The sequence below is a fragment of the Carcharhinus amblyrhynchos genome, chromosome 1 (genome assembly GCF_965287045.1).
Source record: "Carcharhinus amblyrhynchos chromosome 1, sCarAmb.v2.hapA, whole genome shotgun sequence".
Taxonomy (NCBI): Eukaryota; Metazoa; Chordata; class Chondrichthyes; order Carcharhiniformes; family Carcharhinidae; genus Carcharhinus; species Carcharhinus amblyrhynchos.
In genome coordinates this window covers 163954455-163980847 of record NC_137324.1, presented here as the reverse complement: position 1 = coordinate 163980847, position 26393 = coordinate 163954455, and the positions used below count along the sequence as shown (strand labels likewise).

Sequence of the window (26393 nt, the reverse complement as noted above, 5' to 3'; positions counted from 1 at the left end):
TACAGTCATAGCTAGGGTGTAGCAAAAGATCAACTTAATGCAAGGTAGGTCCATTCAAAAGTCTGATGGCAGCAGGGAAGAAGCTGTTCTTGAAACGGTCGGTACGTGACCTCAGACTTTTGTTTCTCCTTCCCGATGGAAGAAGGTGGAAGAGAGAATGTCTGGGGTGTGTGGGGGCCTTGATTATGATGGCTGCTTTGCCGAGGCAGCGGGAAGTGTAGACAGAATCAATGGATGAGAGGTTTGTGTGATAGACTGGGCTTCATTCACAGCCCTTTGTAGTTTTTTGTGGTCTTGAGCAGAGCAGGAGCCATACCAAGCTGTGATACAACCAGAAATAATGCTTTCTGTGGTACACCTGTAAAAGTTGGTGAGAGTTGTAGCAGAAATGCCAAATTTCCTTCGTTTCCTGAGAAGTTGGTGGGCTGTCTTAACCATAGCATCGGCATGGTAAGACTAGGTTGCTGGTGATTTGGACATCTAAAATCTTGAAGTTCTTGACCATTTTATCTCTAATCTTATTCTTCATTAAGGGTAGAATCTTCCCAGAAACGCCATATTTGACTCAGACAAGAAAACCTGAAGCTCATGGACTGCCCAGCCAGCTTTTCTCACCGCGTTGGACAACACTGTGCAATTTCAAACGGAAGCAAGATTCACACAGTCAGCTAGAGGGGTGGGGCGTAAAGACCCTGGCAAGGCCAGGAATTCCAAGATCAGGATGTCATTTTTAAGATTTAAATAAAATGCCCCCTCAACCCCCACCCAGGAAATTGGAACACCCTGCCAGGCATCAGGGCTTCCACTATCCCTCCCACCACCCCAATACCATGCCAACATCAGGGCAAGACCCTCCCCCCATTGCTGGCATTGAGGCTCTCATGGAAATATTCTGCTTCTAGATTCATGTTCATTGGTTGTGGACAGCACGGCAGGACTTCCTCAAGCCAGTGTCCTAAGCCCAATCATCTTCTGCTGCTTCATCAATGACCTTCCTTCTATCATAAGGTCTGAGGTGGGGATGTTCGCTGATGACTGCACAATGTTCAGTATCATTTGTGATTCTTCAGATATTGAAGCAGTCCATGTCCAAATGCAGCAAGAACTGGACAATATCCAGGCTTAGGCTGACAAGTGGCAAGTAACGTTCATGCCAGGCAATGACCATTTCCAATTAAAGAGGATCTAACCATTGCCCCTTGACATTCAATGGCATTACCATTGCTAAATCCCCCTCTATCAACATCCTGGGTGTTATCATTGACTAGAAACTGAACTGGACTGCCAGAGCAAGGGAAATCCTGTGGTGAGTAACTCACCCCCTGACTCCCCAAAGCCTGTCCACCATCTACAAGGCATAAGTCAGGAGTGTGATGGAATACTCTACACTTGTCTGGATGGATGCAACTCCTACAATACTGAAGAAGCTTGACAGCATCCAGGATAAAGCAGCTCGCTTGATTGTTATCCCGTCCATAAAACATTCAATTTCTCCATCACTGATGTGCAGTGGCAGCCCTGTGTACCATCCAAAAGATGAACTGCAGGAACTCACCAAAGTTCCTTGGGCAGCACTTTCCAAACCCATGACCACCACCATCTAGAAGGACGAGAGCAGCAGATACCTGAGAACATCATCACCTGGATATTCTTCTCCAAATCACTCACCATTTTGATTTGGAAGTATATCACTGTTCCTTCACTGCCTTTGGTTCAAAATCCTGGAATTTTCAGTCATGATCAAAATGAATGGTGAAACAGGCTTGAAGGACTGAATTATCTACTCCTGCTTCAAGATTCAACAATTCAGCCCTTCGAGCCTGTTCCACCATTCATTTTGATTATGACTGAAAATTGAATTCAATATCCTGATCCCCATTCCTCCTATACCCCTTGATCCCTTTAGCTCCAATTGCTATATCTAATTCCTTCTTGAAATCACACAAATCTTTGGCCTCAACTACATTCTGTGGGGATAAATTCCACACATCCACCATCCTCTGGGCGAAGAAACGGCCTTGCACCCCCTCCCCCCCAACGCCCCCTCCAAATCAGCGCACCCCCCCCCCCCACCTCCTCAACCGCATATAAGGGCAACTCCCCAATGGGGTTACCCAGCGGGCCTGCCCTGGCACTGCTGACCTGGCACTCTGCCCACTTAGTACTGCTAGTTGATAGCCAGGGGGCAGTGCCAAGGCACTGCCCGGCCATGTTCCTCACACCCAGGAGCTTTACTTACCACCACTCCGCCAGTGTTGCCATCACGACCAGTTTTCGTTTTGAAAATCAGTCATGATTCACGTGGGTGTGATGTCACCCTAAGTGGGTGGGAAAATACGGAGTGGGCAGGTGTTACAACACCAAGCCAGTAAGTACATGCTGGTTCATTAAATGTATGGAAATCTGGTTCACGCCCTTCCTGGGCATTAACCTGATCATGTCATTGGCAGGAGCGGAGAAGATCACAGTTGGAATCTTGCCAGCGCAAACTCCATTTCTTCCTGAGAGAATTAGCAAGGATTACAGGATTTCTGCCCATGGCTAGCGCAGCCATTGTTTTCATCTATTTGTTATTAATTCTGTGCTTGTCTCAGCTTTGTACCCACCTCTCACTCTCTTCAGATCCCATGCTGTACGAGGGTATTTTTTTAAATTCATTTATGGGATGTGAGCATCACTGGCTAAGCCAGCGTTTATTGCCCAAACCTTTGTTTCCCTTGAGAAGTTGGTGGTGAGCTGCCTTCTTGAACCATTGCAGATCCTGGTGTAAATACACCCATTGTGCTGTTAGGGAGCTAATTCCAGGACTTTGAACCAATGGCAGTGAAGGAACAGTGATATATTTCCAAATCAAAATGGTGAGTGATTTGGAGAAGAATGTTCTCAGGTATCTGCTGCTCTCGTCCTTCTAGATGGTGGTGGTCATGGGTTTGGAAAGTGCTGCCCAAGGAACTTTGGTGAGATCCTGCAGTGCACCTTTTGGATGGTACACAGGGCTGCCACTGCACATCAGTGATGGAGAAATTGAATGTTTTATGGAAGGGATAACAATCAAGTGAGCTGCTTTGTCCTGGATGCTGTCAAGCTTCTTGAGTATTGTAGGAGTTGCATCCATCCAGACGAGTGTAGAGTATTCCATCACACTCCTGCCTTATGATAGTGGACAGGCTTTGGGGAATCAGGGGGTGAGTTACTCACCACAGGATTTCCCTTGCTCTAGCAGTCCAGTTCAGTTTCTAGTCAATGATAACACCCAGGATGTTGATAGTGGGGGATTTAGCAATGGTAATGCCATTGAATGTCAAGGGGCAATGGTTAGATCCTCTTTTGTTGGAAATGGTCATTGCCTGGCTGTTGTGTGGTGTGAATGTTACTTGCCACTTGTCAGCCCAAGCCTGGATATTGTCCAGTTCTTGCTGCATTTGCACACGGACTACTTCAATATCTGAAGAATCACAAATGATACTGAACATTGTGCAGTCATCAGCGAAGATGTTAAAGATCTTGAGGAGTATAAGGACTGTAGGAGGGAACTTAAAAGGGAAATTAGGAGAGCCAGAAGGGGTCATGAGAAGACCTTGGCGGGTAAGATTAAGGAGAATCCCAAGGCCTTCTATAAATATGTGAAAGGTAAAAGGATAAGAAGAGAAGGGATAGGACCTATAAAAGGTGAGGGGGGAAAGGTTTGTGTGGAACCAGAAGAAATGGCGGAGGTGCTTAACGAGTACTTCGCCTCAGTATTCACAGTGGAAGCCGATCTGGGAGATTTTGTTATGGATTTGCAGCAGATGGAAAGGATTGAGTACGTGAATATTAAGGAGGAGGATGTGTTGGAACTTTTGAATTCTATCAAGGTAGATAAGTCGCCGGGACCAGATGGGATGTACCCCAGGATACTGTGGGAGGCGAGGGAAGAGATTGCAGAGCCCCTGGCGATGATCTTTGCGTCGTCAATGGAGACGGGAGAGGTTCCAGAGGATTGGAGGATTGCGGATGTAGTTCCTATTTTCAAGAAAGGGAACAGAGATAGCCCGGGAAATTACCGACCAGTGAGTCTGACCTCAGTGGTTGGTAAGCTGATGGAGAGGCTTCTGAGGGACAAGATTTACGAACATTTGGAGAGGTTTGACATGATCAGGAATAGTCAGCATGGATTTGTCAAGGGCAGGTCGTGCCTTACAAGCCTAGTTGAGTTCTTCGATAATGTGACTGAACACATTGACGAAGGAAGTGCCGTGGACGTAGTGTACATGGACTTCAGCAAGGCGTTTGATAAGGTCCCCCATGCAAGACTTCTTGAGAAGGTGAGAGGGCATGGGATCCAAGGGCCTTTGGCCTTGTGGATCCAGAACTGGCTTGCCTGCAGAAGGCAGAGAGTGGTTGTGGATGGGGCTTTTTCTGAATGGAGGTCAGTCACCAGCGGAGTGCCTCAAGGATCTGTTCTGGGACCCTTGTTGTTTGTCATTTTCATAAATGACCTGGATGAGGAAGTGGAGGGATGGGTAAGTAAGTTCGCTGATGACACGAAGGTCGGTGGTGTTGTGGATGGTCTGGAAGGATGGCAAAAGTTGCAGCAGGACATAGATAGGATGCAGGACTGGGCGGAGAAGTGGCAGATGGACTTCAACGCGGATAAATGTGTAGTCGTCCATTTTGGCAGAACCAACGGGATGAACGAGTACACTATCAAGGGCAGAAGTCTGAGTAGTGTTGAGGAGCAGAAGGATCTTGGGGTCCGGGTCCACAGGACTCTTAAATCGGCCTCGCAGGTGGAGGAGGTGGTCAAGAAGGCGTATGGTGTACTGGCCTTCATTAATCGAGGGATTGAGTTTAGGAGTCGGGAGGTAATGCTGGAACTTTATAAGACCCTTGTCAGGCCTCATTTAGAGTATTGTGCGCAGTTCTGGTCGCCTCACTATAGGAAAGATGTAGAAGCTATTGAAAGGGTACAGAGGAGATTTACAAGGATGTTGCCTGGACTGGGAGGCATGCCTTATGAAGTTAGGTTGAGGGAGCTGGGACTCTTTTCCCTGGAGAGACGAAGGTTGAGAGGCGACCTGATAGAAGTTTACAAAATGTTGAGAGGAATAGATAGGGTGGACTCTCAGAGGCTATTTCCCCGGGTTGAAATGGTCGCTACGAGAGGACACAGATTTAAGGTGTGGGGAGGGAGGTTCAGAAGTGATGTTAGGGGTAAGTTTTTCACTCAGAGGGTGGTGAGTGAATGGAATCGGCTGCCGTCAGTGGTGGTGGAGGCGAACTCGCTGGGGTCTTTTAAAAGACTCCTGGATGAGTATATGGGGTTTAATGAGATTGAGGGTTATAGATAGGTCTGTAGGTTGGTAGGTGATGATGTGATCAGCGCAACTTGTGGGCCGAAGGGCCTGTTTGTGCTGTAGTGTTCTATGTTCTATGTTCTAATATCCCCACCTCGGACCTTATGATGGAAGGAAGGCCATTGATGAAGCAGCAGAAGATGGTTGGGCTTAGGACACTGGCTTGAGGAAGTCCTGCAGTGCTGTCCACAACCAATGAACTTGCTGGCAGGGGCTTGGGAGAATTCCGCCCTTAATTTGTGTCAAGGAATTTTAGAGAACCAACGAAGATCAGTATAAATATTCAGAGCCAGGATAATGAATGGACAAAATAACAAAGTTACATAATGATGCACGCTGCTGAACCTATCCACCATACCAGCAATGGCTTATAGGAATTCCGTAAACTTACACTTGCAGTGTAAAGTGTGAGACTTGCAAAAGAATGCCAGTCACAGAATTGGGGCAATAATGCTGTTGTTTTAGGTGAGGGGACTAGATTGCTGCTACCATGCTGTGCCAATCACAATGAGAACACTACATCCTGTCAATGTGTATCAAAGGGGCATTAAACTAATGCCATCTGCTTTGCTGAGCAGTTCAAAGACATCATTGAAAGAGCGGGGAGTTCTCCTGCTCTATTGGCCAATATTTCAACCGCAATCATCAAACATAAATTAAGTAGTCACTGATTTCCTTCGCTGTTTGTGAGATTCTGCCGTGCATTAATTGGCCTGATGTATGTCTGCACGCCAATAGTACGTATATATGAAGGGAACTTTCCACTCTGAAGTAACTTGGGGGTGCCTCTGAAGTGGAAGCTCTGCCTTAGTTAAAGTGCGGGAGGCCTGGTGTAGGTTTTACAGACTGCCCTTGCTGTTTGTACAAGCCATTTAGTCCAATAAAGTTGGTGATGATTAATCCCATTCTGTATTGCCTGGATGCACAATATCAATGAGAGAGGCAGCACGCATTGAATGAAAATCAGCACAATCTGTAACAAAATCCCAGTGGTTCAAAAGACTGCAGGCAAAAGTCCTGTTGGGTCAAGAATGGTCAAGTAGACCCAAGCACAGAACCTTTCCCAAATTACTGCCTTGGGTTAATGTGCACACTTGGACAGATAGTTTGTTTATTTTTATTAATGTCACAAGTAGGCTTACATTGACACTGCAGTGAAGTTACCTCTGTTTAGGTACACTGAGGGAGAATTTAGCATGGCCAATTCACCTAACCAGCATGACTTTTGGACTGTGGAGGAAACCCGAGCACCTGGAGGAAACCCACACAGACATGGGTAGAACATGCAGACTCTACAGAGACAGTGACCCAAGCCAGAAATGGAACACAGGTCCCTGGTGCTGTGAGGCACCAGTGCTAACCATTGTGCTGCCAAGCCACCCATTAGCTTGAACCTGGAAAGACACAACAAACATGCTTAACCTGACAAAGGAAAGGGAAGATGGTGAGGGCCCCTCTCAACCATGGAGTTTTTGAAACCAAAAACTCCTCAAACATTATTGGGACAATTCTTGGGGCAGCTTACTGAACTCTTCCTTAAAACCATTAGCGTTTCACGAGTTCTGGGGGCTATCCTGTCGTTCTTCGCACATGGGAGTTTCCTCGGCTTGCTAAGAGAAGACAGATGAAATTCCTAAGGTGATCTGATTTAAAAAAGGTTTGAACATGGAGAACTGCTCCAAGTACGATCGGAAATTCACTTTGGAGTGCCAACAGAGCGATATCCACAGTTCCCCACCCTGATCAGTGATCCACTATGTGCCTAGGGTCAGACTGGAATTTCAGAACCCTGCACCTTCAAGCTGGAGAACAGAGAACAACGACATTTTCTGCACCATTCGGAGATTACTGACCAAGATGGACAGTATCTGCAGCGATTTTATTTGCATGACTTAAATGCAAGCAACATCTAATTTGATATGGAATTGGTGCAATCTTCAAATGCTTCCACTGTATATAAACGAGGACCTAAGCATGCGTCTATGTGTTTTATTAGCTTTTGCATCCTCTTGCTCAAAAGCTCCAGTCAGCAAGAAACACAGATCCTTATATTTTTTTTAAATGTTAACAACCTCAATAAATTATTTATGGCATCAGGATTGGATAGCTTTGAAACCTGGGAGATTTCTATGCTTTAAAATTCAGTTGTTAGTTTGGACAAGGGAATTGATAATACCAGCCAGTTTGGAAGGATATTTTGTGCTTTAATTGTACTGAATTCCAGTCTAACCATTCAATTACCATCCCTATGATCTTACAGCGGCTGCAAAGGTATAACAGTTATTTTGCACATTGAGATACTTTGTTAGTGGCGGAATTGGTTGAGAACTTAGGAAGTCAGCAGAACACATAAAATCTTTCCACATTATATAAATTCATCAACATATATTCAAACAGCAGATGACATTGAACAAACAATGAATTAAGCAAGGGGTGGGGTGTCTCCTGGGATAATTTAGATCGGGTGGTAAAGAAGGCAGATGGTATATTTGCCTTTATTGGTCGGGGCATGGAGTACAAGAGTCAGAATGTCACATTGCAGCTCTATGAAACTTTGGTTAGGCCCCACTTAGAATATTGGGTTCAATTCCAGTCACCACATTACAGGAAGGGGGAATGTGGAGGCTTTGGAGAGAGTGCAGAAAAGGTTGACCAGGTGCTGCCCAGATTAGAGAATCTGAGCTATATGCAGAGGCTGGACAAACTAGGGTTGTTTCCTCTGGAGCGGCAGAGGCAGGACCATCTCAAGAATGGCCAAAGGGTGCCCAGATAAGTGCCTGATAGGCACCAGACTCCATAGGCCTCCCCCAGTCCAGTTTGGAAGGAGATTTCATACTTTCCTTATATTGAATCGCTGTCTAACCACTCAAATGTTATCCCTATGATCTTATAGCAGCTGCAAAGGTGCACCAGTTATTTTGCACATTTCTAGATACCTTGTTAGCGGCGGAAATGGTTAAGAACTTAGCAAGTCAGCAAAACACATAAAATCTCTCCACATTATATAAGTTCATCAACATATATTCAAACAGCAGATTACACTGAACAAATAATAAATCAAGCATGGAATGAGGTGTCTCCCAGGACAACTCAGATTGATAGTAAAGAAGGTTTATGGTATATTTGCCTTTATTCATCGAGGCATTGAGTACGAGAGTCAAGATATCATGTTGCATCTCTATAAAAAACTTTGGTTAGGCCCCACTGAGTATTACGTTTAATTCCTGTCGCCACATTACCGGAAGGGGGATGTGGAGGCTTTGGAGAGGGTATAGAAAAGGTTGACAAGGATGCTGCCTGGATTAGAGGGTGTGAGCTATATGCAGAGGCTGGACAAACTAGGGTTATTTTCTCTAGAGTAGCAGAGGCAGGACCTCTGCTGTCATGGTCTTGAATCTCAGGAAAGGCCAAAGGGCGCCCACAAAAGTGCCTGATAGGCACCTGACTCCATAGGCCTCCCCCAGTCCAGTTTGGAAGGAGATTTTGTGCTTTAATTATATTGAATCGCTGTCTAACCACTCAATTATTATCCCTATGATGTTATAGCGGCTGCAAAGGTGCACCAGTCACGTTGCACATTTCTAGATACCTTGTTAGTGGTGAAACTGGTTCAGAAGTCAGCGGAACACATAAAATCTTTCCACATTATATAAATTCATCAACATATATTCAAACAGCAGATTATATTGAATCAACAATAAATGAAGCAAAGAGTGGGGTGTCTCCCAGGATAATTTAGATAGGGTAGTAAAGAAGGCGTATGGCATGTTTGCCTTTATTGATCAGGACATTGAGTACAAGAGTCAGGATGTCATGTTGCATCTCTATAAAACTGTGGTTAGGCCGCACTAAGAGTATTACTTTCAATTCTGGTCGCCAAATTACAGGAAGGACGTGGAGGCTTTGGAGAGGGTGCAGGAAAGGTTGAGTAGGATGCTGCCTGGATTAGTATGAGATATTTGCATTGGCTGGACAAAATGGGGTTTTTTCCCTCTGGAGCGGCGGAGGCAGGACCCTCACTGTCAGGGTCTTGAATCTCGGGGAAGACCTAAGGGTGTCCCGCAAAGTGCCTGAAGGGCACCTGACTCTGTAGGCCTCCCCCCTCATAAAACTGACGGGGGTTCCCGACCAGATTTCTGACCTGGGATCAGTAATCCCATTGGCCTGATTAAATCCATCCCAAGATTGCAGTCCATCTCAATGCCAGCACACCAACAGCTGTATGACACAAAAAGATTCCACAAAATTTACACAGCATTTCTTGGCCAAGGCTTATTTGGGTATGTCAAAGGCTTATCACAGAGAATTTGGGTAATATTCCGATACTGCTGTCAGTTAATTCAGTCCCTCACTTACCAAAAGCAAACTTCCTCCATGGATTTTTCTTGGCCAACAGAGTTCCTAAGAGTTACTTCTTTTCTTCTTTCCCAACAAGTTCTTCTAGAAATCCATTTCTAAAATCAAATTGGAATACAACATAACTGGTCAGTTGGTTGAGCATTAATACTAATGTCCATAAAAAGGAGGCATGGCTTTCAAATACTATTCAATAAGAATACACCAATCCGGGTGAGAAAAATACCAATGTAGCTGAAAAGCACATTGCAAGGATGCACAGAATGGAAAAATATAATTTTTGATTCAAATCCTTTCCACTCGGTAACCAAAGAGCAGAGACCTGTTGAAATACAGATTCAACATTTCTTTTATTCATGGAATCCTAGAATCATGTGGCACTAGATTTCCAGCCTTTTAACATTTCTGGACAAACATTCTGGACAGAGATCCAGACAGCAGTTTGTAGAGAAGGATATACCGTCAAAACAGCAGAACTTCAGGGAAGTAACTCTAGTCTCTGGCAGTTCTGAGTCTCCAGATTTTGGAGAGGGGAAAAGAGAGGCTCTGCTCCCTCTCAACTTAAAAGCTGCATCTAAACAGCAACTAAGCTTAAATTCTCTGTGTAAGCCTAACTCCACCCAGTCATATGGCCATACCTGTCAATCAATCAACATGGGCAATGGCCTAGTGATGTTATTACTAGACTATTAATCCAGAAACTCAGCAAATGTACTGGGGACCTGGGTTCGAATCCTACCATGGCAGCTGGTGGAATTTGAATTCAATAAAAAAAATTTGGAATTAAGAATCTATTGATAACCATGAAACCATTGTCGATTGTCGTAAAAACCCATCTGGATCAATAATGTCCTTTGGGGAAGGAAATCTGCCGTCCTTACCTGGTCTGGCCTACATGTGACTCCAGAGCCACAGCAATGTGGTTGACTCTCAACTGCCCTCTGGACAAGGGCAATTAGGGGTGGACAATAAATGCTGGCCAGCCAGCGATGCCCATGTCCCATGAATGAAGAGAAAGTCCTATTCTGCAAAACCCCAGGGAAACTCTCTGAAAACAACAGAACGACTTGAGTCCAGATTAAAACAAACATTCAAGTAATTCAGAACAATTATATTGCTACAGTAACAATACAGGAATGAATGGTTCCAAGTGCTACAGCAGCTCTTACACAAGAACATGACTCAAACACATTTTTTAAAGGCACAGTATCGTCACAGGCCACCCACCCATTTTATACTTACTTCTGAGCAACATAACACCATTCACGTTCCAGCTGTTCCCCAATTTATTATACTCTCACAATTAATACTATGTTTAGAGATACACCAAAGCCATGCAGGTCCTTCAGCACTTAACTGAGACTCAGAAGAAACAATCTTGTACACGGAATATGTCGAGAGATGGGGGAAGAGGGTGGCGTAGTGGCAATGTCACTGGACTCACACTGCAGAGATCTAAACTAATCCTCCAGTGATCCAAGTCCCACAATGGCAGCTCGATGGAATTTAAATTCAATCAATTATAATATCTGGAATTGTAAGCTGGTGATTATCAAACTATCATCGATTGCCATAAAAAAAACTCATCTGGTTCACTAACAGCTTTTAGCGAAGGAAATCTGCCATTCTTACCTGGCCTGGCCTGACTCCACATCTGCAGCAATATATTTGGCTGTTCTCTGAAACAGCCTAGTGAGGTCCTCAGTTCAAAGACAACGAGGAACAGGCAACAAATGCTAACCTTGCCAGTAACATCCTCATCCCATGAATGCATTAAGCAAAGTAAAACGAGCTTGGCTGTGAATAACTCCAAAGAAAGAAAAACAGTAATTTTCTCCCACAACAGAAAACATGAACTGACGCTAAACATTTCTTTGATTCAGGAAACAAAAGCTCGCTAATTATCAGACAGCAACACATGTCGCTCTGTCATTCTCCAGACGTGTTAAACCAGCGTCAAAGAAATATTGTTGCTGCAACAATAAAAAATAGTAGTTATCCTGCCAACTGCTCTAGTGTAACGCCATCAATATTGTAACACAATGTTTAGATTATTTTACAAACACGATATAGAGGAGGTACCATGAGCATTTGTCACTTTACTGTTGCAACAAAGCATATTTAACATCAAAATATATAAGCTGCATAATGTGCAAGGCTTATCAGCTCACCACACATTAGGAGGTCTCATATTTTTTCCTTTTTCTGCTTGACAACGGGTCGATATTGTTATCTTTCTGAAAACAACTGCCCCTTGTCTGATCATTTTGTACTCCAACCGTGTTCTACTGCTACTGGTTGGCTCTGGGCTTCTCACAGATGTTCTCCGTCCCTTGCCTGCGTATGTGTCACTGAGCAGTAAACAATTTCGGGCAGGTCTGCAGTCATGACTATACGTGTTGGTATAGTCACGCTGAGCTGATGTACGCATGGCACTGAATTTTTACGAGGATGGAGGATTGTGATAGGGACGCGGCAGTCGAGACAAACAAATCAAAGTGAATGTCTCACAGCGCGTGTGTCGGAATGACTGTCGGGATTATTATGACAGTTCTACCTGTTGCTCTTAATTTCGCCATGGCAAGTTGTCCTTCTGCAAAACCTGACTGGTGTCCTTTCACCATCGTGAAAAGCAAAATAGCCCCTTTTAAAAATGTTTTAAGAACCCCTCTTTCACAAAGGAATGCAAGGAAGAAATGTTGGCATTTATATAAAACCCTCTCCTGCTTTTGAAATAATTACATGATAAGAAGCTTTGAAAATCTTACTGGCCACACTCCCACTGTGGGGAGGTTGGAGAATCATAGAATTGAATCATACAAACCCCTACAGTGCAGAAGGAGGCCATTCGGCCCATCAAGTCTGCACCCACCACAATCCTACCTAGCCCCTATCCCCACAGCCTCTCATATTTACTCGGCTAATCCCTCCGACACCAGGGTTTATTTAGCATGGCCAATCAACTTAACCTGCATATCTTTGGACTGTGGGAGGAAACTGCAGCACCCGGAGGAAACTCATGCAGACATGGGGAGAACATGCAAACTCCTCACAGACACTGAGCTGAAATTGAACCTGGGTCCCTGGCGCTGTCAGGCAGCAGTGCTCACCACTGTGCCACCCCACAGTGAGACTCTAACACCTAGCCAAATCTCCGTTCATTGCAGTGGGATGGGAAAATCCCGCCAGCGTGAATGGTTGTAATATTCTAGCCAATGTCTATTCTTACGTGAACTACATTTTAGATCCAGCAGGAATCAAGGGAGCATTTACTATCCTTACTCACAATTTTTAAACAGTCTACCCTTGTTGTGGGAGACATTGCAGCTCCGAGATATCATATTCCTGCTCAAAGGAGCTGAGATTAAGAACTACATGACCTGGCCTGGGGTTTGGGCATCTTAGCGTCCTGTGCTAAACTGAAGGAAACACTTGCATTTACATAGCACCTTTCATTGCCACAGGGCATCCCAATGCATTTTATAATCAATGAAGTGTTGTTAAAGTCTAGTGTTACAATTCTTGCAGAAGCCTATAACTCCAAACAAGAGATCTGAATTCCCAGTGAATAACCACATAACGTAACAAACTAAAAGACCAAAACATTACCTAGTCGATAATTAAAACTCTAAACTACAGAATCCTTATTAATGTTATAACATGACTGATAACCCCACGCCTTCTACACGTACTTTCCCAAGGGTTAATCTTAATAAGTCTTTATAATCTTTATTTAGTCTTTATAGTCTTTATATGTCCATACATTCGCTCACAGCCTCCAATGAGTTTATGCCTTCCCATTTCTTGGTCATGACATCAAGTGGCCACTGGAAGTCATTTCCCTCAATTCTCAGAGAATTTCTGAACTGCCTACTACTAAGATGCGCTCCAGCGATTTCTCCTCCCGGCCCTGCCTGGGCAAATCTTTCAGAGTCTTTAGATTGCCACAGGATGTGCGTCTTTGGTCAGAGACCGCCTTCCCTCCCGTGTTCTGCCTGGTAACAGAGTACGCTGCAGACTTCTCCTCTTTTCTGATCACATCATCTGTAGCCTTTTGTCTCCATGAAACTTTTCACTTTCTATTTATTCTTTGCAGTATATTTACGTCATAACTACAGCACACTGGACTTTGGAGGGGTGAATTTCTATCTCATGAAGGCTTTACTGTGTTTCTATTCAGGTCTAAGGCTGCCAACCTAGGTAATTCCTTTAGGAGCGTGATGGAGCATCCTCCATTGTACAATACAGGCTGAATGGGTAAGACTGAGTGAAGAAGCATTGGGTTGCAATGACTGGTGACCAGGAACTAACACCAAGGAATGTTTATGGATGATATTGAGCAGCTTTTCCATGCCATGTGTCTGCCCACACCCAGGGGAGAACACCCACACTCCTGACATGTGAGCCCTTCCATACATACGTGAACCCAATGTCCATGTGACCACCCGGTCTATACTGAGGATAGATCTAATAGCACAAAGCTGGTCATCCATGGAGCACTGAACCACCGCAATCCATAACCTCAATACCCAGTCAATCCCTCATTCCTGCTTCACCCCAGCATGAGTTCATGGGTTCTGTGGAAGAGGATGCCTGCAGGGAATGGGACCTTGGAATGAAGTATCAACCTAAACAAAGCCACTAAACACCATCAAAACACCGTACTATAGGTTGATCTAAGAGACACCATGACTAATGGATTAGAACAAAGCTCTTTAGCCCTGCAATGAAAGGCAAAGAATGGTCGATCAGACAACAGGAGATTCCATGAATGTCCCATCCTCACCAACAATGAGGCTGAACACATGACAAAGCCGTGGTGTTTGCACACATCTTCGGCTAAATGTTCTGAATTAGCAATCATACTTTGTCTCCCTCCAACACAGGTACCAGTATCCAGTCCAATTTTCCCATATGGGCATCTTTGCCTCATTTGGTACACTCCAATCAGGAGTGTCTGAAGGTAGGCCACATTCGACTCAGGGCTCCTCTACTCTGCATTCTTCTTGTGCCCTGCTCAATTCTTCAGATGACTGCCTGCTTTTCCTCTTGAAGACATTCATTAAAGAAGCCAGGAGAGATGTTGGCATAGCATGACAGAGGTCATAATAAAAGGGGGCTGCCCAAACCTTTTTCCTTCCCAGTTGTAAAAGGTAGCCAAACCTGCATCATATTGGTTGTGCTGTGGCAGCAGGACATCCCCCAGGCGCTGTAGGTATTGTACGCCGAAACATTTTAACTAACAGTCACCATCAATTGAAGGTGGGATGTACCAGAGAGAAATCTTTGATAAAGATGGGCATCAGCATGGAAATGGAACTATCCCATTTACATCTGCTCACCTCCCATTAAACAAACCTCATTAGTGTTCTTTACATACATTGTGAATCAATTAACACCTCAGAAAAGCACCCATCATTAAGCAGCAGCCCCATTAACGAGTATTAACTGATGCAAGTTTATTAATTTATCAACAATTTATGAACTGTAGAATGATCTGAAATAACTCCTGAGAGCAGTTAAGAAAGTAATAAAGCTGTGGTTAATTTATGTGTAATGCATGGACTTGCCTTACTTTGAGGCTGAGGAAATTAAAATAATTTTCTTTGGGCAATAAATCAAACAGCTTTCACCCAAAAAGAAAATAATCCAATAACCTAACAACCTTCCCAAAAGAGAAAACCCGCAATATTCTTTCCCCAGAATGTAGAAGGGGCTTGGTGTTAAACCTTTATGCATTCTGACCTGGCCTCATTGCGCAGAAATCATACTACACCATTTTTTGTCTCCCTCTCGGGCGAGATAGCTCACCCCTGGCTAAGCATGTGCTGCATGTGAATGATAGAAAAATGAATTCAATCACAAGGACAAGCTTCCATTCTGCTGGACCACACCAGAATGAAATGACAAAGATGTTATTGCTTCGCGCCAACATGCATCTTACACAGAAATTGTAAGCAACATAACAAATGTCAAATACCCTACACATCAAAACACAAGTTTCTGATCACTTAATGTCAAAAAAGATTGGTTGTTTCCTATAGGAACATATTCCCCCCACTGCGACAGAATTTACAGAACAATGAACAGAATAAAATGTTTTATTTTGTTATCAATTAACTCATCCTGCCTATTTTTCCACATTGCTACAGACGTAACATTTTCCAAGCTCCAATGTACTCCAAACCTGGTGATGTAGCCAAACACAATTTTCAGCATCTTGTTATGGTGTTGCATTATATCAACAGTGGACTATTGCCAACCAAGGACACACACTATGATGCTGAATATTCCATTTTTCTTAAATAATAAGGGCATTGCAATGTCAGGCCTAACAGTGATGTGGAGATGCCAGCATCGGACTGGGGTGGGCACTGTAAGAAATCTCACAACACCTGGTTAGAGTCCTACAGGTTTATTTGCTACCACGAGCTTTCGGAGCACTTCTTCATCAGCTGAGTGGTCAGGTCAGTTTGTTAATTGTTCTCATGGTGAAGAATCACTGAAAAGACATCAACAAACTCCATCCCACCATCAGACTCACCATGGACTACTCTCCAGAATCAATGCATTCTTGGACACACGCACCTCCATCAAGGACGGTCACCTCAGCACTTCACTCTACCGCAAGCTCGTGCATAATCTCACGATGCTCCACTTCTCCAGCTTCCACCCTAAACATATGAAAGGAGCCATCCCTTATGGACAAGCCCTCTGCATACACAGGATCTGCTCAGATAAGGAGGGATGCAATAGACAGCTGATGGAATTCAAATTCAATAAAAAAAAGTCTGGAATTAAGAATCTACTGATAAAGGTTTATAAGATTATGACAGGCATGGACAGAATAGATAGTCAGATGATCTTTCCTAGGGTAAAAGAGTCAAGATGCAGGGGACAGAGGTTTAAGGTGCATGGGGAGAAGTTTACAAGAGATATGCGAGGCAAGTTTTTTTATACAGAGGGTGGTGATGTCTGGAACACGCTGCCCGGGAAGGCAGTGGGAGCAGATATAACAGCAGCATTTAAGGGGCAACTGGACGAATACATGGATGGGATGGAGTGGAAGGATACAGACTCTGTAAGTGCAATAGGCATAGGATGCTGAAGGATGCCCTTCTAAGAATGGGAAATGGCATTCAACTCATCGATCACTCACCTAAAGAAGGAGCAGTGCTCCAAAAGCTCGTGATTCCAAATAAACCTATCAGACTTTAACCTGGTGTTGTGAGATTTCTTACCAGGACTAACTTAATATTCTCCCATGCATTTCTGATTGTCAAAATACTCCAAAACATCTAGTAAGAAGTTTTAGTACATTCACATTTTCTTTATCTCCCATATTTTCTTTCTCTCACTTTAACTTTCAATTATTTCTAACTGACATTCTCTACATGAAACCAGGGAGGAACAGAGTTAATGGCCAGAATTCTCTGACCTCACCCACTGCTGGAATTCTCCGGCACCGCTGCAGTGAATGGAAATTAGGCTGAGCGTCTAATTCTCCATTCTCGCCGGCAGTTGTAGTGGGGTATTCGAGGCCAGAGAGTTCCAGCCAATATTTCAGCTTGTCAGATGGAACAAAATATTTGCTTTACTATTTTCTCCTTTAGCTTTAGAACCATCATAGAATACACACAGTACAGAAGGAGGCCATTCAGCCCATCAAGTCTGTCCCGACCACAATCCCCCCCAGACCCTATCCCCATAACTTTATGCATTTACTCTGCTAACACCCTGACACTAAGGGGCAATTTAGCATGGCCAGTCCATCTAACCCGCACATCTTTGGACTGTGGGAGGAAACAGGAACACCTGGAGGAAACGCGTGCAGACAATGTGCAAACTCCACACAGACAGTGACCCAAGTCAGGAACTGAACCCAGGTCCCTGGCGCTGTAGGGCAGCAGTACTAACCACTGTGCCACCGCTTGCTGGAGTTTGGTAATAATCCTTACCCTCCCCTCCCCCTCGCCGCTATGTTATTTGGATATCTGTCTAAATTCTGTTTCTCAAATCGGATTTCTCTACTGATTTCAGTAGAACTTGGACCTTTGACTTCTCTGGGACATGGGAGCTAGCAGGTCACACATCTGATGCTCTCTAGTGTCTGATTCTGGGTGCACCCCTTGCAAGTTAACATGAACACTCCGTAAAACAGCCTCCACTGATGCACATTAGTAAATTTGGCTTCAACTGCAGTGATCTCAGTGGAATCAGTACAATATGCGCGTTGACTTAGTATTTTCAGGAAGTTGTTTCCATTAATTGAGCGAGATCTTCCAGGCTGTTCATGCTGGTGGGATCTTCCAGTCCTGCCGTTGGCGCAGAGCCGCTACATGTTTCCCAGTGGCAGGGGTAGATTCAATGGGAAACCCCCTCAACAGGAGATCTCGCTACTGGCCAACTGTGGGCTGTTTCCAGCCACCAAGAAACACACTGTGGGGAGGCCAGAGAATCTGGCCCACAATATCAATTCCTTCATGGGGAGTGAGGTGAAAATCCTGTTTATGTGTAACTGTCATTCCACTATACTTCCTACAAAATTACATTGGCAGAAAGAGAGAGAGAAGCAGCTCCAAGAGCATCCATGGCTGAGAATATTCAACAGCTTTTAAAACTTAGCGGCTGGAATTTTAGCATCCTACCCACCACGGGAATCAGAGCAGGCAAGGGGCGGAACATGGAAAGGTCCGTTGACCCCTGGGGGGAATTTTACGGTTTCGGAATGAGACAGGCCTTAAAAATTGCACCCATAGTGGTGCTGTCATTCTCATAGAATCCCAACAGTGCAGAAGAGGCCAACTGGCTCATCGAGTCTGCACTGACTCTCTGATAGAGCATCTTACCCAGGCCCTCACCCCCCCCCCCCATCCCTGTAACCCTACACATTTCTCATGGCTAATCCATCAAACCTGCACATCTTGGGACACTAAGGGGCAATTTAGTACAGCCAATCCACCTAACCTGCATATCACTGGGCCAAGAAAATATGCTGAACATAAATAAATGCAAAGGAAAATGTCAAAATCAAAGTGCCCGCCTTCATGGTTTTTGGAAAGCAAACTCACAAATCTTTAACTATGCTGCAAGTTTGTTATATAATTTTGTTTCCACCAGTGCCTCTGAACCCAGCGCTTAATTTTAAATGTCTCTGGCATTGAGGCATATGCATTTATTCTGTCTGGGCAAAATGTGTGTTTGCACTGTTAAATATACAGAGTGGGTGGCAAACTCAGCACATTCAATATTAATGAGATTTAAGATCAGATGATCCAGGTCTTGTTTGCTAATATATAAGCTGCATCAATAAGAAATAAAAAAGCACAGGTCTCTAAGGAGTGGGTTTATGCCAGTCAATACCATTCTACTCTGGACTTGCATGTTCAATGGTGAATTATCACAGTTGCAATCAATTTATAGAATCCCTACACTACAGCAGGAGGCCATTCAGCCCATCGAGTCTGTACTGACCACAATCCCAGCCAAGCCTTATTCTCGTCACCCCGCACATTTACCCTGCTAATCCCCCTGACACTAGGGTCAATTTAGCAAGGCCAATCAACTTAACCCACGCATCTTTGGACTGTGGGAGGAAACCGGAGCACCTGGAGGAAACACATGCAGACACGGGGGAGAATGTGCGAACTCCACACAGACGGTGACCCAAGGTCGGAACTGAACCCAGGTCCCTGGCGCGGTGAGGCAGCCGTGCTAATCACTGTGCCACCGCTGGGAAAGTCCTTTATTCCCAGGTGTCCTTTTCACGCAATTGTTACGCCATATGGCCTATCACGTCTGCACCAGCTGACATGATTTCACTTCACTTCATGCAAAAGCAGGTTTTGGGAAGCAAAAACTGCCCAGCCTCAAAATATTGTCATATGTGGTTCTCCTCCTGTCCAATCCTATTCCACTACTTTTTGAACCATATGGAGAACTGGGACATATGAATTAAGGCTCGTTATAACTCAGTGAAGACGTGCTAGGAACAAAATAGCCAGAAGGTAGGCAGGGTGTTTTCCTACTTGACAGCATCAGAGGACTGAGCTTTCCAGACCCGCTCTCCAGCAGGATCGCCCAGTTCCACTGAAAGTCAATGGATTTTGGGTGGCCCATCACATCCTTCGCATAAGGTCTCGTCACAGCAGGGCTGGAAAACCTCGGCCGTATTTTTTCCTGCCTCCCTATGTGGGATTGGTTCACAATGGCCCATAGTTCAGCACCAGAGAACCAAGAATCCCTACAGTGCAGAAGGAGGCCAATCAACCTACCCAGGCCCACTCCCCCCACTCCATCCCCATAACCCCACACATTTACCATGGCTAATCTGCCTAACCTACACATCTTTGGACACAAAGGGGCAATATTAGTACGGTCAATTCACCTAATGTCTTTGGACTGAGGAAGGAAACAGGAGCACCCACAGGAAACCCACACGGACACGGGGAGAACGTGCAAACTCCACACCGACAGTGACCCAAGCCGGGAATCGAACCCGGGTCCCTGGCGCTGTGAGGCGTCAGTGCTAACCACTGTGCCACCGTGCCATCAAAATCGAATTAACTTTGAGGCCAAAGGTGCTTCCTGTTATGATATACAATAGTCACAGCAACTGCAGGAGAGGACAGTCTGAGATTAGACACAGGGATCTGAAGGTTGCTGACCCAGCTGCGTGGTCCTATTGCTGGCTTTGTGAAATGTTACTGTCCAGCTCATCATTAAAACATAGCAAATGGGGTGAAGTTGCTTCATTTCTGTGAAAGACACAGACTAAATTCACAGCAAACAGTTAAACCTTGTCATTCTATCCAAATGTTGTTTTAACAACTGTTAATTACTGCCAGTTAACTACCCTGCAGTGAAAATTAACTATTTTAAGCCTCATTTCCCCAGGATTTAATTATCGTTGGAGATATTTTAAAAAGTAAAATTTAACATGTATAATTTTTGACTCTGTGTGGAGTTTGCACATTCTCCTCGTGTCTGCGTGGGTTTCCTCCAGGTGCTCCGGTTCCTCCCACAGTCCAAAGATGTGCAGGTTAGGTTGAGTAGCCATTCTAAATTGCCCCTTATTATCAGGGGGACCAGTAGGGTAAATACATGAGGTTATGGGGATAGGGCCTGGATGGGATTGTGGTCAGTGCAGACTCAATGGACCAAATGGCCTCCTTCTGCACAGTAGGGACTCACGATTCTGTGATTCAAATCATTGCAGAAAGGGGTCATTTAGCCATCAGGTCTGCACTGACTCACTGATTCAGTGCCTTACACCAGCCCTCTCCCCCGTCCTATACCGGTAACCCTGCATATTCTTCATGGCTAATCCAGCTGACCTACACATCTTGGGACACTAAGGGGCAATTTTAACATGGCTAATCCATCTAACTTGCACATCTTTGGATTGTGGGAGGAAATCAGAGCACCCAGAGGAAACCCATGCAGACATGGGGAGAACGTGCAAACTTCACACAGACAGTGACCCAAGCCAGGAATTGATCTGGGATCCCTGGCACTGTGAGGCAGCAGTGCTAACCACTGTGCCTTTGTGTCCCTTTCTGTCCTGTTTGTTTCCTATACCTCTTAATGCAATCTTTATTTCTGTTTCTGTCACTGATTTTACATTGGGCGAGATTTTTTTGCCACCTCCCCTCCACTCTTCACATCCCCCCCCCAACCCATGGCATGTTTTTCAATGGTGGAGGCAGCCCACCACTGGTTAATAGAGGGATCTTCCCCTCCCACTGCTGTCAACGGGCTCTCCCGCCGTTCGTAACTTCTGTCGCTGGGGGATCTCGTTGAGTATCAGAACATCCCGCCCGCTGGGAAGACCAGAAAATCCCGCCCGTGGAATTTACCCCTTCTAATTTAAACTCCGCAACCCTTCAGACTGGTTAAGGATCTACGCCCTTGTCACTCAGGTCCCAGATACTGAGATTCAGTGATGAAGATGTTATCTGCTCACGTTGTCAGCAGCACCACAGGAGAAATTTCAAACCCTAAACACGCAGATGCTGCTGGATACCTTGCCAGAAAGAATTATGGTGCAACATAAACAGCGTTCTTACAGCAAAATGAAATAAAAGGAGCTGCAATTACTGAGAGCTAATTCTAATTGTGATTTCAAACTTCAACTAGTTATTAAATTCACTCTCCTCAGGATCATTGGAGCACAGTTCCAAATGAGCAGGAAACATTTTAATTAATTAAAATACATTCCTGTCACGTTTTTACAATTCTAGCCTGCGTTCTCCAGCACTTATCACATCTGCAAGCAGCTTGGTTTTTCAGTGATCCTCCTAATTATAACCTGAGTAGAGATTTCAGTGAAGATTTTTCTTTCCCTATTCAAAGCATTGCACATTTTTCAATACACCGGGAGAGATATTGCGGCCGGGCTCATCCCAAAACCGGAAAATCCTGCCCCAAATCAACGGACCTTTGCATGATCGTACCCTCCCCCCACCCCCCCCCTCCCCCATCACCCCATCCACTGCGATTCCTGCAGAGGGCAGAATGGGAAAATTCCTCCCACAGTCTCCAAGGTTTGTGTTTTTAATGAATTCTTTCATGGGATGTGGACATGGTTTTTAAGATTGGTATTTGTTGCCTTTATCTAATTGCGCTTGAGAAGATGGTGGGGAATCACCTTCTTGAACTGTTACAGTCCTCCTGGTGTAGGTACATCCACAATGCTGTTATGAAGGCACTTCCAGGAACCTGATCCAGTGCCAGTGAAAGGAACAGCGATATCCAAGTCAGGGTGATGTGTGGCTTGGGGGGTAATTTGCAGATGGTGTTCCCATGTGGCTGCTGCATTTGTCCTGGGTGGTAGAAGACATGAGTTCAGAAGGTGCTGTCAAAGTGCATCTTGTAGATGGCGTACACTGCTGCCAATGTGGATCGATGGTGGAGGGAGTGAATGTTTGAGACAGGAGCTGGAGTGCCAATCAAGTGGGCTACTTTGTCCTGGCTGGTATTTAGCTCCTTGAGTGTTGTTGGATATGCACGCATCCAGGCAAGTAGGAAATATTTCATCACACTCCTTGACTTGTGTCTTGTAAAGATGAACAGGCTTTGGGAACTCAGAAAGTAAGCTACTCTCCAGAGTTCCCAACCTCTGACCTGCTCTTGTAGCCATGATGTGGATATGCCAGCGTTGGACTGGGGTAAACACAGTAAAACCCTGAAAGCTAGTGAGTCTACTATCAAATAAATCGGTTGGACTTAAACCTGGTGTTGTCAGACTTTTTACTGCTCTTGTAGCCACAGTATTTATGTGACTGGTCCAATGAAGTTTCTGGTCAATGGTAACCCCAAGAGTATTGATGATGAGGGACTCACCTATTGCAATGCCAGTGAATATTAAACAGAGATGGTTAGTTCCTCTCCTCTTGCTGATGTTTATTGTCTGTGTAGCACAAACGTTATTCCCAAAACAGAACTGGGAAATCCACAAGTGAGCCTGAAAACAGGGATTAGAGGAGCTGAAAGCTGGATTGCAGCTTTAATCAAATTTTAAACAGTATTAATTTTTTTGAAAAGCTGATTCTATTGCCAGGATTTTACGACCTCGCTCGGGCGAGGCCCACAGAGAATTCCATTCTGCAAGCCTCACCCACCCCGGAACTGGGGTGGGCAAGGCGGTAAAACTCCAGCTTTCGTTCCAATATCAGAAAACCAGGCTCACATTTTGAAGCTGAGTTGTGCCTGATATTTTTATTCAGAATTTCCTCAGGAAACAAGATGAACCACATCCATGTTGACATTGTTGATTAGTGCATCCTCAACTATCTTGTCAAGATGTTGAATAAAATGATCACCTGACTTCCTACCCAATGCTTACCACATGTCAAACCCTCAGTCAAACAATTACAGGAGCAATGTCTTTGCTTGTCACTCTTTCCAAATGTGTCAGGGAAGCAGGATATTAAGCTAATAATGTCATTTAATTTTCTGGGCACAAAAAGTATTTTTAAAAATGACATGTTGACAAATAACTCCACATGAGTTACAAAGTTTACAATGCATTTTATTCAACCAGTCGCAGAATAACTTCCATTTCTTAAGATGGGCTATGCATTCGTATCACTGATTTTGTTTGGAATGTATAAATAATCATTATTTACTCAAGCCAAAAGAGAAAATGCTGGAAAATCTCAGCAGGTCTGGCAGCATCTGTAAGGAGAGAAAAGAACTGACATTTCGAGTCCAGAAGATACTTTGACAAAGGGTCATCCGGACTTGAAATGTCAGTTCTTTTCTCTCCTTACAGATGCTGCCAGACCTGCTGAGATTTTCCAGCATTTCCTCTTTTGGTTTCAGATTCCAGCATCCACAGTAATTTGCTTTTATTATTTACTAAGATATTGAGGAAGTACTGATATTGGGGTCCAATATGTTCTTTTCAGATGTTGGAAAGATCTATCTTTCCGTCAATGATTCCTCACATCTTAAGGTTTTACTCAAGACAGATACACAACAGTGGTCATTACAAAGGAAAAAATGAACTACAGGGAGATTACAGAATCCTGATGGTGCAGACAGAGGCCATTTGGCCCATCGAGCCTGCACCGATAATGATCCCTGTAACGCCATATATTTACCCTGCTAATCCTCCTGACACTAATGGATGATTTAATATGGCCAGTCCATCTAACCTGCACATCTTTGGATTGTGGGAGGAAACCGGAGTACCCAGAGGAAACCCAGAGGGGACAATGTGCAAACTCCACACATACAGTGACCCAAGTTGGGAAGTGAACCTGGGTCCCTGGTGCTGTGAGGCTGCTGTGCTAACCATTGTGCCACCTCACTTGGAACTATTCACATGGAAATATTAGTTGACCACAAACACATTGGGCACCAAGTTCATTTTCCCCGATAATTGGGCGTGAGCGCCACGGTTCAAGGTGCCTGTTAGAAATGATACAAGATGCATCTACCCACCTCATTTCCCTGATAGCTACATGGCCATGAATGGCTCCAGTGATGAGTCCTTTCCATTAACTCCTCACCGTCACCCTGAAAGGTGCCAACAGAAATTGCCAATGGAGTAGCCATACACCATTCCCACTATTCACACCCACAGCCTGCCTTACCCTCTCACCACTCCATCCCTCATTCCTATCCTCCCCTGCTGGAACATGACTTCTCACTGATCTAGTCTGACGTTAATGGATACTAAGGCCGCAATATTCCCCTCCTGCCTTGTAGCAGGCGGGATATGGAACATGCAAAGGTCCATTGACCTCGAGTGGGATCTTCCGGCTTTGGGGCAAGCGTATCTGGAAAATCTCACCCAATATCCATTTTGTTTCCATTTTGCTCCAAGTTAACAAATGAACTTTCTCTATGCGTGGATTGTTATGGCCATTCCCAACGACTGGATCTTCCAGTTGTACCAACGGCAATCCTCCGCCGCGGATTCCCCAGAGGCAGAGGGCACAGACAATAAGAAACCCCACTGACAGTGGTGGGACAGGAGAATCCCATCATTGGGCAATGGCGGGCCACTTCCACTGCTGTAAACCATGCCATGGGGGTGGGGGGGGAGGAATTCCACCCATGTCTTTCCTACTATTTTTCATTTGACTGGAATTCTGAAGCAAGTGCAGCCAAGTTTATTTCACATGACTAACAGCTTTATGAATCTGCACTCAAACTTCCATTGATGCAGGACTGGTTTACAATCTTCTCCTCTAGGGAGCTCACAAACAAGTGCAGATTCTAATTTCAGACTGAGGCAAAATGTATTCATTGTTTGCCAGTTGCACATATTTTGGGACTGTTGAAATGTCTGAATCCACACAAGAATTGTGTCCACTGTAAAGTGTTTGGGGTGATTTGTTCCATTTACGGGCTCACACATTTCATAAAGCACCTTCCTCTGCTTCACATTAAGTAACGTCTCTGAGAGAGAGAGAGCCTCGTTTTCTTCCCTGCTAATCATTCAATGTCTCCACAGGTAATCCCGCCTGCACAGGACATCCTTAACAATTTAACAGCTGATTAAGGACAAGCAGTTGACCAAAGCAGCCAATTTTACATTCAAAATTAATCGGGTTTCTTAAATCCAAGGCAGGCCACTCAGCTTGCTGCTGGTGATTAGCTCTGTCATATTACACCACTGCCTAGAATCTCCTTTATAAAATCTATGTGATGAATTAATTCACGCGCACAATTTTAATTAGAGGTTAAATCCAGTGCAAAAATGTCCCTGAGAGCGAGGTTTTCAATCCAATGTGTTCAGCTACTTGAAGAATCCAAGTGGTAAGCACTGACCTTTAGACCATAAGACATAGGAGTAGAATTAGGCCACTTGGCTCATCAAGCAGCCCATCGGGCAGCATGGTGGCACAGTGGTTAGCACTGCCGCCTCACAGCACCAGGGACCTGGGTTCAATTCCTGGCCTTGGGTCACTGTCAGTATGGAGTTTGCACATTCTGCCAGTGTCTGCGTGGGTTTCCTCCGGGTGCTCTGGTTTTCTCCCATAGTCCAAAAATGTGCATGTTAGGTTGATTGGCCATGATAAATTGCCCTAGTATCAGGGGGATTAGCAGGGTAAATATGTGGGGATGTGGGACTAGGGCCTGGTGGAATTGTAGTTGGTGCAGACTTGATGGGCCAAATGGCTTCCTTCTGCACTATAGTATTTTGAGTCTGCACCGCCACTCAATCAACGCTGATATTTTTCTCAT

At 44.7% G+C, this 26393-nt stretch overlaps 1 protein-coding gene across 1 annotated transcript in view; it reads right to left on the bottom strand.

The window, feature by feature from the left end:
• The window catches only part of LOC145346972 (uncharacterized), a 464774-nt gene that overhangs the window by 339177 nt on the left and 99204 nt on the right, over positions 1 to 26393 (bottom strand). Inside the window, exon 3 of the mRNA XM_080194876.1 lies at positions 9693 to 9790. The gene's annotated coding sequence lies outside the window, so the exon portion shown is untranslated. The remainder of the gene's footprint in view (positions 1 to 9692; positions 9791 to 26393) is intronic.